This window comes from Xyrauchen texanus, chromosome 25, assembly GCF_025860055.1.
Source record: "Xyrauchen texanus isolate HMW12.3.18 chromosome 25, RBS_HiC_50CHRs, whole genome shotgun sequence".
Lineage (NCBI taxonomy): Eukaryota > Metazoa > Chordata > Actinopteri > Cypriniformes > Catostomidae > Xyrauchen > Xyrauchen texanus.
In genome coordinates this window covers 6,195,804-6,207,654 of record NC_068300.1, presented here as the reverse complement: position 1 = coordinate 6,207,654, position 11,851 = coordinate 6,195,804, and the positions used below count along the sequence as shown (strand labels likewise).

General features: G+C 40.0%; 2 protein-coding genes and 1 pseudogene across 3 annotated transcripts in view; all 3 read left to right on the top strand.

The window, feature by feature from the left end:
- Positions 1-8,669, top strand: part of LOC127618955 (zinc finger protein 721-like) — a 46,001-nt pseudogene extending 37,332 nt beyond the window's left edge.
- Positions 1-11,851, top strand: part of LOC127618612 (zinc finger protein 239-like) — a 165,226-nt gene that overhangs the window by 56,187 nt on the left and 97,188 nt on the right. The window lies entirely within an intron of this gene.
- The window catches only part of LOC127618594 (zinc finger protein 271-like), a 167,141-nt gene that overhangs the window by 58,753 nt on the left and 96,537 nt on the right, over positions 1-11,851 (top strand). The gene's annotated exons all lie outside the window — the stretch shown is intronic.

The window sequence follows — 11,851 nt, the reverse complement described above, 5'->3', positions numbered from 1 at the left end:
TTTGACTGATGGTTTTTCAAACCTAACATGCTTCAAGATGACATAACGCTTGAGAAAGCCAACATATTGTTATGTTACATAAACTTATTATTATTAATACTATTTTTGTATTTTTCTGAGACTAAAATTTCAACAGCCTTACCTCCAAGAGAAGCTTACGAACTACTAGTTAAATCTTGTCTTAAGAACAGGTGGTGCAACTAATATATATATATTTATTTTTATTATAAATTGTCCTCCCTGCTCAGGAGGGGTGATGTAAATCACAAAAAAACTGAAAAAGAACTCCTAAGAGAGAAGAGCGCTTGTGAAATGATGTTATAAGCAGAGACTGCTGTGGGGAGTGTTGGTGCCCTCAAGCACCCTCAGAGCTGTAACTAGTTTGCCACATCCCTCAGAGATGAAGGTCAGCTTCACCTGCAGGGCCTCTAGCTTGTCATCTGTATCAAACATTTCAAGGATGTTTCTAACTGCCTGAGCGGAGGAATTCTCAGCCATAAAAAAACTCCTTGTAGAGATGGACATGGTCAGCATGGTACTGAACTGATTCGAACCAGCTATTCCATCTTGTATTTCCTGGCTCAGGAGGTACCTTGTTCTTCACAGCCTCTTTCATTGTCAACAGCCATCTCCTCTTTCTTGCAGGTTTTTTGAAGAAAGCAGATTTCACCCACATCACTAAAGCTGTGACCTCGCTGAAGTATTTGTAGTGTTGCCAGGTCTCTCCCACCAAATTGATGACATGGCACAAGCAGGTTGCATGCACACTGTTAGGCATTAGACCCTTCAATACATCTTTGTAGGCTTTAAGACAATATGATGCATTGTCAGTTACCACAGCCAGAATGTCATTTAAGTTCACCTGACTGTTGTGGAGAGACTGCAGCACTGCCTGAGAAAATGATGAATAGTTGCAGCTCTCCATGAAGATCACATCAGTTAGAAAGTATTTTCCTTCATTACCTGTTGAATTAAAAAACAAATTGGAAAAATAATTAATTCTTCTTCCAAATAGACTAATGTGCCTTAGGTGTTAATATTAGAAATGTACATGAATTATAATGAGCTAAATCAAAGTTATAGAATACCTAGCATTGTTAAACCTACAATCGATTTACTACAATAAAAGCCAATGCTAATTTAATAAACACTCACCTATTACAATGTTGAGGACACTCCGATCTCGGTTGTCTGAAGTTTCATCGACAACAACGAAGATTTTCTTTCCGTGGATCTCTTGCATGACTTTTTGCATGTGTTGTTCAAAGACGCCGGCAGGTGAATCTGTCTCAGGCTACTTTCGTTTTCTGGTAGTGCGCCTCCCTGTTTGCAATGCTTCAAAAGGGACGCATCTTCCTCATTTTCTCAAGCGGTATTTCCGTCTCTGCACACATTGCAACAAAATCCTTGAGATGGACTCTCGATTTTAGATGGTCATTGCAGGTATCTTTACGAGTCCAGTCAATAGTGTGTTGGCAAAACTTACAGAAAAGCTGTTGGCCAAACTCATAGTAGTCATTGGGATATTGTTCCGCCCGGTACTTGGCAGTTAATTGTGTGTTTCTTAATTTTTTAGATGCAGTTGTTTTACCGGAGGCAAGTCGTTTAGACATGTTTCTTATCAATGATGGCAGTTCACGTGTGAACGTGAATATTCGAGACATGGTTAATGTATTAAGGCACCTTTCTCCTTATCATTAAATGCATGCAGGACTTAAACATTTTAAAGTCCTTTATACTGTTGCACGAATTCTGTTGCTTATATGAATTTAAACCATCAGCTTTGTACACAGCCAGGGTAAACTGCACCTTATCTTTGTGTTTGGAAGCTTTTGTGAATCAGATGCTGTTTTCTGTAGTCCTTCAAATAAACGCACTGCACCTGTGAGACGCAGATTCCCTGAGCTTGTCCCATCAGTCACTTGCTCGCGCTGCTGTTGTCCAACACTCGTTTGGCCGAACAAATGGTATTTCACATAAGGCTGACATTTACGTGGATTTATAATAGAGACCCCTGGGCAACTGCCCAATCGGCCCGGTGGTTAATCCGTACCTGCCAGTTCTCATATTCTGCAAATAAATGCTCTAAATGACAATATTTTTATTTTGAATTTGGGAGAAATGTTATCAGTAATTTATAGAATAAAACAGACATTTTCATTACTGAAACAAATACCTATAAATGGTAAATCCAGAGAAACTGATCATTTTTGCTGTGATCTCTTAATTTTTAACTATATGATTTCCTTAAAGATGCTGGATATCTCAGCTGAAGAAAGAGGTGATGTCACTGAAGTCAAAACTGATGGAGAGAGACGACAGGTTACAGGTTAAACATTCATTTCATCCTTAAAGTTGAGATTGTAATTTTTTAAATGATGTGATGAATGGTACAGATGTGATTGTGTTGTGTTTGTCAGGAGCTGGAAAAGGTTTCCTGTCAATCTTCAGTGTGTGTGACTGATGGGACCTCCACAGAATGTCAGGATTCAGTGTGGAGCGGCAGAGATCAGTCCACACCACAGCGACTGCTGGACAAACTCTCTGAACAGAGATCCAGAGACACACAGGACTCACAGCTCACTTTACTCTGTTCTACTGACGTTAATCAGGGTGATCAAACCTCCACAGAGTCTCTGACTTCTGTCTGTAACACTGAAGAACAGCAGATGCTGCAGATACCTGTGAAGACTGAAGTGAAGCTGGAGGAGATAAAATACGAAAACACAGCAGAGGAACAACAGAGAGAAGAAGAAGATGATGATGATGATGATGATGATCAAACCTCCACAGAGTCTCTGGCTTCTGTCTGTAAAGTTGAGGAACAGCAGATACCAGTGAAGACTGAAGTGAAGCTGGAGGAGATAAAATACGAAAACACAGCAGAGGAACAACAGAGAGAAGAAGAAGAAGATGATGATGATGATGATGATGATCAAACCTCCACAGAGTCTCTGGCTTCTGTCTGTAAAGTTGAGGAACAGCAGATACCAGTGAAGACTGAAGTGAAGCTGGAGGAGATAAAATACGAAAACACAGCAGAGGAACAACAGAGAGAAGAAGAAGATGATGATGATGATCAAACCTCCACAGAGTCTCTGACTTCTGTCTGTAATGCTGGAGAACAGCAGATGCTGCAGATACCATTGAAGATGAAGATGTGTTCAGTGAAGCTGCTGGACTGCAGGAACCTGATGATGATGAGAGGAGAAACCACAGCAGTGAAACAACAGAGCGATGATGATGATTTTATTCCTTTTGGTATGTTTCTTATTATATTGTGTGATCCGTTCACAAGTGGATCTAGTTGCATTCAGATTTCAAAGGGAAAGTTTCTGATTTCAGGATGGAATACATCAGTCATTAATCAGTTTAGTACAGCATAATTAAAAAGTGCAGAAACAAAAGAAAAAGAAAATGCTAAAAACTGTCGCACCATGTCTTTTAATTAGGGGGCCAAGCACCAAAGGTGCTCTAATCCTAATGTTTTTGTACTGATTATTTTTTCTTCTTTTTTGTGCCTTAAAAGTGTTTTTTCAGCAAAAACCATAAGTCCTAGGTACAACAAACTTATGGGGCTTTTCCACTGCCAGTACAACTCGACTCTGCTCGCTTTTGGGGGGTTGTCCACTGTGGATAGTACCTGGTACCGGATTCTTTTTTTAGTACCACCTCGGTCGAGGTTCCAAGCGAGCCGAGCCGACACTACATGTGATGTCAAAACCCTGCAGATCACTGATTGGTCAGAGAGAATCGTCACTACAAGTGTCACTGGATTTGCTACACGGGACATCAACCCGCTAGTTTTAAAGTTGGCTATAGCGATAGCAGTATCATTTGTTCACTCGACTTTCAAATTGTAAAAAGCCACATCGTGTTCAATAAACGAGGTGCAGACATTCCTCTCATTAGCGACAAACGAAACAATGCAAAATGGAAAAAGTCTTTCAGGAAGTGTTTCAGCTGTTGACCACACACGGCTACCACCAGACTACAGAACCATCAAGGAAAAGTGGAAGTGGTTCGACCACATTGACGCTATCTAGACCGGCGAGCAATGGGAGGAAGAGTACCTTGGACTCAGTCATGGCGTTGTTGGAGTCCACGATGGAGGATGGCACATTAACTCCATATTCTGCTTGAAAGCTTCACTTAACTGCAGTGGAAAAGCAAGCTTAAGAAAAGTTAACCGAGAGAGCGTAGAGTCAAACCGTAACGTGCAGTGGAAAAGTGCCAAAAAGAAAAAAAAAAGCACAGACAGTCATTGTAAAAGTAATCCATATGACTCCAGTGGTTAATTTAATCTCTTATAAAGCAATTCATTAATTTGGGTGAGAAACTTATAAATATAAATATTTAAGTCCTTTTCACTATATTTGTTTACAGGCATCCGGAAAGTATTCACAGCGCTTCACTTTTTCCACATTTTGTTATGTTACAGCCTTATTCCAAAATGGATTAAATTCATAATTTTCCTCAAAATACTACAAGCAATACCCCATAATGACAATGTAAAAGAAGTTTGTTTTAAATCTTTGCAAATGTATTAATAATAAAAAAAACTAAAAATATCCCATGTATATAAGTATTCACAGCCTTTGCTCGATACTTTGTTGAAGCACCTTTGGCAGCAATTACAGCCTCAAGTCTTTTTGTGTATGATGCTACAAGCTTGGCACACCTATTTTTGGGCAGTTTCTCCCATTCTTCTTTGCAGGACCTTTCAAGCTCCATGAGGCTGGATGGGGAGCGTCGATGCACAGCCATTTTCAGATCTCTCCAGAGATGTTCAATCGGGTTCAAGTCTGGGCTCTAGCTGGGCCACTCAAGGACATTCACAGAGTTTTCCCGTAGCCACTCCTTTGTTATCTTGGCTGTGTGCTTAGGTTCATCGTCCAACAGGACAACGACCCTTCGCCCCAGTCTTGCCATTCAGGCCAAAGAGTTCAATCTTTGTTTCATCAGACCAGAGAATTTAGTTTCTCGTGGTCTGAGAGTCCTTCAGGTGCCTTTTGGCAAATTCCAGACAGGCTGTCATGTGCCTTTTACTGAGGAGTGGCTTCTGTCTGGCCACTATACCATACAGGCCTGATTGGCGGAGTGCTTCAGAGACGGTTGTTCTTCTGGAAGTTTCTCCTCTCTCCACATAGAAACGCTGGAGCTCTGTCAGAGTGACCATCGGGTTCTTGGTCACCTCCCTGACTAAGGCCCTTCTCCCCCGATTGCTCAGTTTGGCCGGACAGCCAGCTCTAGGAAGAGTCCTGGTGGTTCCAAACTTCCATTTCCACAATCCTGTCTCGGAGGTCATCAGACAATTCCTTTGACTCCATGGCTCAGTTTGTGCTCTGACATGCACTGTTAACTGTGGGACCTTATATAGACAGGTGTGTGCCTTTCCAAATCATGTCCAATCAACTGAATTTACCACAGGTGGACTCCAAGTTGTAGAAACATCTCAAGGATGATCAGTGGAAATAGGATGCACCTGAGCTCAATTTTGAGTGTCATGGCAAAGATTTGGAATACTTATGTACATGTGATTTTGTTTTTTTAAAATGTTTTTTTTAAAGCACATAACTGTTAATTAGAAGGTTTCTGGTTGAATCCCCACAGTCACCACCATTGTGTCCTTGAGCAAGACACTTAACTCCAGGTTGCTCTGGGGGGATTGTCCCTGTAATGAGTGCACTGTAAGTCACTTTGGATAAAAGCGTCTGCCAAATGCATAAATGTAAATGATTGGCCGCACTGTGTGCAGGTGCCCTTTATAGCTGGGGGAAAAATAATCAATGTTATTCAGCTTTGGGGCAACATAGGTTAATAGCAAATATTAACTACTAATAAAATACTAGACAGATAACTAATAACAAAGCATGTAATCTACAGTTTTGATTTGCATAGCATATCATGTAAAACTCAAACGCATGTATTGAGACAAATATTATACAAATTATACTTCGTCTAATTCATGGAATAGCAAATTGCAATTCTTATTAAAAATATTTTACAATATTTAATTTGCTGCTTTCATGAAGAATAATTCTGTTCACGTTTTCTTTAATTTTTATTGCCAGGAGAATATAACATACGATACAATAACATCCATTTATTCACATTTGATCATCCTGTTTGAAAATAGAAAATATGGGCTAGTCCATCGGCACATTTCAAGAAATCAAAGGTTTCGAGTCTTGACAGGTTTTGTTTTTTACAGCCAGTGTAGGAGGTAATGCGCTAAAAGTAACATGTGTCACGTAATCAGATTACTTTTTCAAGTAACGCAATATTTGTTATTTTAGACCATAATATCGGAGTTACTTTAAAAAAAAAAAAATAACCCGTTGCTTTTGTACACCTCTACAGTTCCTGTGTTGCAAGAAATCAGGAGTACAAATGTGCAAAAAAATCAGTAAACGCATTTAAGCGGAGGGATTATAAGACTAGTCTTCCACTGTCCACAACATGATACACAGGTGAAATACTCGCTCAGTTCATTGACTTGTGCAGCCGACCTGCTCTGTGAGACACCTCCCCGTAAGTAGGAGAATAGGATGAGAAAAGCTGACTCTGGATCAGTGGCTCAGAGCAACGTTCTACATCTATTGTGTACGCAGAGAAGACGTCTTCATTTCTAAAAAGATACAACATTTTTGTTTTATAATAAACATGTAGTTTGATTCATGAAATAAAACATTTTTATGACATTTTGGTAGCAATAAAAATTATTTCATTCAAGTTGTATCAACTTGCACCTTTGAAGTTGTGGAGTCTGTACTCACCGTGGATCAACTCAAAACAAGCGTGCACTGAGAAAAATAATTTATTCATCAGACTACTGGAAGCACTGTGTGTTTTGCGCTGTAGTTTCAACAGAGCTGGCTCATAAGAATCATTCATTTGTGTTCAACTTCATGTTGTCTTTCTGTGACTGAGGCTAATGTGGCTAATTCTGAGGCTAATTCTGTGACTGTGACTGGGGCAGTGGTGGCTCAGTGGTTGAGGCTCAGTGGTTACTGACCAGAAGGTCGGGGGTTCAAGCCCCAGCACCACCAAGATGCCACTGTTGGGCCCTTGAGCAAGGCCCTTAACTCCAGGTTGCTCCGGGGGGATTGTCCCTGTAATAAGTGCACTGTAAGTCGCTTTGGATAAAAGCGTCTGCCAAATGCATAAATGTAAATGTAAATGTAATCTAAACCATAATCATGAAATGCAGTTACTGTATTAAATTCAATTGGTGTAATATATCAAAAATAATATAAAAATGTACTTTTTGCTATTAAATTAGGGTTCAATTTAATGTCTTTTTAACATTTGTCCCTCTTATTGTGTTTTAGACCTGATGAAGGTGAACGAGGATATTCAAGAGCTGAATGTAGTGGATGAGAAATTTCAGAAAGTTCATATTTTCAAAACTGGAGAAAATTATTTGAGTTGTTCAAAGACTAAAAAGAATTGCCCACCAAAAAAGTCTCGAAGAACTGCCAAAAATACTTTCACCTGCTCTCAGTGTGGAAAACATTTTACATATAAAATTCATCTTAAAACACACATGAGAGTTCACACAGGAGAGAGACCTTACAAGTGTTCACACTGTGGAAAGAGTTTGACTCGATTACACGACCTGAAAAGACATGAGAGAATTCACACTGGAGAGAAACCTTACAAGTGCGCACACTGTGGAAAGAGTTTCACTCACTCACATGACCTGAAAATACACGAGAGAATTCACACTGGAAAAAAACCTTACAAGTGCTCACACTGTGGAAAGAGTTTCACTCGATCAAATGTCCGGAAAATACGCGAGAGAATTCACAATGGAGAGAAACCTTACAAGTGCTCACACTGTGGAAAGAGTTTCACTCGAGCACATGACCTGAAAATTCACGAGATAATTCACACTGGAGAAAATCCTTACAAGTGTTCACACTGTGGAAAGAGTTTTACTCGATTACAGGACCTGAAAAGACATGAGAGAATTCACACTGGAGAAAAACCATACAAGTGCGCACACTGTGGAAAGAGTTTCACTCAATCACAACACCTGAAAACACACGAGAGAATTCACACTGGAGAAAAACCTTACAAGCGCTCACACTGTGGAAAGAGTTTCACTCAGTCACATGACCTGAAAATTCACGAGATATTTCACACTGGAGAAAAACCTTACAAGTGCTCACACTGTGAAAAGAGTTTCACTCAGTCACATGACCTGAATATACATGAGAGAATTCACACTGGAGAAAAACCTTACAAGTGCTCACACTGTGGAAAGAGTTTCACTCAATCACAACACCTGAAAAGACACGAGAGATTTCACACTGGAGAAAAACCTTACAAGTGCTCACACTGTGGAAAGAGTTTCACTCGATCACATGTCCTGAAAATACATGAGAGAATTCACAATGGAGAGAAACCTTACAAGTGCTCACACTGGAAAAACATTGATGTACTTGGCAGACGCTTTTATCCAAAGTAACTTACAGTGCACACAGTGGTGGTGGCTGTGGGAATCAAGCCATCAACCTTCTGCTTACTATTTCTGTCCTTTAGCCCACTACATGACCACCGCGCCACAAACCCTGAAAATACATGACCCCACCCCCATCTGCTGGCAGGTCATCCCTGTCTACCTGGATGAGGGAGGGGACAAGGGGAAGGAAACCAAAAAAAGTTTGTCTCACACTTTGAAAAGACTTTCACTCAGCCACAAAAACAAAATATTTATGAGAGAATCCATACCAGAGAGAAACCATACCAATGCTCTTCATGTGGGAAGAATTTCAGCCAATTAAGTAATCTACATACACATGGAAAGATTTGCCTAAGTAGTAGAGGTCTGCAGGGGTCTTAAAATTAAACCTGACCCGTACCCGAGATTTTATGCCCCGACCCGAATCCGAAATTGCTTAATATCTAATCGAGATTGTGATCTTTGAAAGATTAATTGTTCAGCTCTATTGGCAGCTAATCTTGCACACCAACAGCTCCTATAAGGTCCCAGTATGGTGTCATTAGTGTTGGGTCTCATGTACTCCGATAGGAGACAAAGGCAGGACTACATACAGTACAGTCATAAATCCTGAACTTGGGCCTGTAGGAACACTCAAAGCCTGATAACACAAAACAAAGGGAGTCCAAACAGACTACAGATCCCATCAAGCCTTGCTCACTTTACACCTATATATGTAATTGTGAAGGATTGAACTCTCAACTCCTGTTAGATGAAACACAACAGAACACACCCTTCAACCATGACATCATCGAGAGTATAATACCTCAGAGATCCTTCTAAGCTTTGCTTCCAGTGACAGTATGCACCACGTGTAATTGCAGCCCTGCGTCTTCCAGATGTAGCATCGTTGCCCAAGGAAGTAACGTACATACCTGAACTTTGGCCATACAATCTCCATCTCGCTGGATGAGCCGAGATTTCTCTGTGTTCCAACGAGTACACTGACAGATCCGAAGGAGTCCGCTGAGCAATCCGCGTCTCACCCTTTTTCCTGCAGATATTAAGATGATTTCTCTTCCTTCAACCGAGTCGACTTCGCCGATATGTCCGCCAACCCTCAGAGAATCAGCCGCCGTACCGCCCACCGACAGAGCAAGGAAACGTCCTACCGTCATCACCCGAGCTTAACCGAGTCAAAGTCAAACGACAGAAGAAGCACACATTCTACCCACGTCCTCACGCAACACAAGTAAAAGGTTTACGTCTGGGCAGAGATGGATTATAATAGTGTGTTATATTGTGTATTAAGTAGTGTTGCAGTGGTATACCGGTTTCATGGTATACCATGGTATGAAAATTTATGGTTTTCATATTATGTACATTTGCTTATCTATGGTATTGAGAAAAAAATGCAACCGGATGGAGAATCTGACCTGCGCATGCGCATCTCCTTTCCTCCTCGACTGTCAGACTCATCAACTTGCACAACACACACATGCAGTGCAGAAAATGTCAGAGAGAGGCGAGGGGGTCTGACTTAAGTGAGTGTGTGTTAAAGTAGTGTTTCTCAACTGGTGGTCTATTTGGACTGGGTCGTGGACAGCAGGGAAAGAACAATGCCATGGTTCTCCCATTGAAGATATTTCGGCAGCCGCCCAAGTGATACCCTATTCAGGTCTGTAGATTTAATGATAATCTCGCAATCAGCTAAAGGCTTTTCATCTGCACTTCCGCACGAGTGTAACGAGCTCGCGATCATGATCTGCTCTTCTCTCTGGCGCGTGCAACAACCGGGCTTCCTTCGATATCTCGGAGCGCAGACCTCAAAACTGATGTGACCAATTTAAATTCTAGTGAGACTTTTCTATTTTAAAGCGTTACGGAGGAAGTCAAGTCAAATCTCTCAAACAGAAGACACCCCTGACATGCCAAACAGCACTGAGGAGGAAAATTCAATATACATCATTATAAATATACATCGATTTTTCATGAGTAAAAGTAACTGTTATATTTTGACACAATTTTATAGTTTCATGTGAAATAAACTAAAGGTAGAATCTATTAGACCTCATTTTATATCAAAATATATTTTTAGTTAAAGTTTCAAGATGTGTTTCATCTAGTATATTTAGTTTTTCATAAATAACATCATTTGTTTTTATTATTACTATTATTTAAGACTAGCTACACTGACCTAACCATGGCAACAAGGGGCCTTTCCTCCTGTGTAATATGTATGTTCTGTTTGAATTATGTTAGAAATTAGGAAACAAATGGGATAATAAAGGGCTCATATAAGTAAATATGCTCATACATTTTTAAAAGGGGGGGAGAGAAAACGTCTTGTCGCTTTTGTTGACGTCAACAACAAAAATCATGTCACTTGATACATGTCCTTGTACTTGAAAACCATGAACAAAACTATGCAACATAAAAGGAAATGCGACCCAGGATATATTAAAAACAGGTTATAGTTTTTCTATGGTGGGTTGACACTTGATTGACTCTTTTGAATGAATCATTTCAGGTAATCGACTCTTGAATTAATAAAATTGTCTTTCCACTTAATGGCACAATTGATTCAATTCACAAGTTACAGACTAGTTCGGTTGGCTCGCCATCAGAGGTGGGTAGTAACGCGTTACATTTACTTGAGTAACGTTTTGGGGGAAAATGTACTTTAAGAGTATGTCTAAAAGTGGGTACTTTTTACTCTCACTCAAGTAAATTTCTAATACATACTTCTTTACAATGTGTGGCGTTACTGTCATTACATTATTGGGTTTAATTTGAATTAATGTGTAATTTATTGAGAGATTATTGAATGGGACTTTTATGAGAGCGGAAGTTTACAGCTGCGCGTGATGAGACTGTCAAGGTGCAGAAACTTCAATAAATAAATAAATCTTCCTTCTGTTTGTCATTTTTAATATAAACTGTGTGTTAATATAAAGAGTAAACAAGTTCGATCAAATAAAGAGTACATTTTAAAATGTATCTGTATGTTTTGTCTATATGTAATATTAATCCAGTAATGATTTGTCAAAAAGTAATTTACTACATTCAGAATCAAATAAAACATTGCAGGAGTGAAGGAAGCAGTGAACTCCCAGCTCATACGTCTTCCCCGTGGTGGATTGTGGGAAATTATCAGTCATTGAGTGTACTTGAAATGTACACTTGAAATTAGAGTGCATTGTGGGTAAGAATGAGTGAACAAAATTAGGGAACGAGTGGCTCACTCAGAATTCAGACACTCCTACAAAATAGCAAAAATTAGAAATAGTGCACTATATAGTGGATGGGGGCGGTTTCAGACACAGCGAGTGTTCCACGATCAGGGTTGGTGCCCTACGTAGGTTGTGTACTCTGCATTTAGAGAGCGGCGGTACTGCTGTA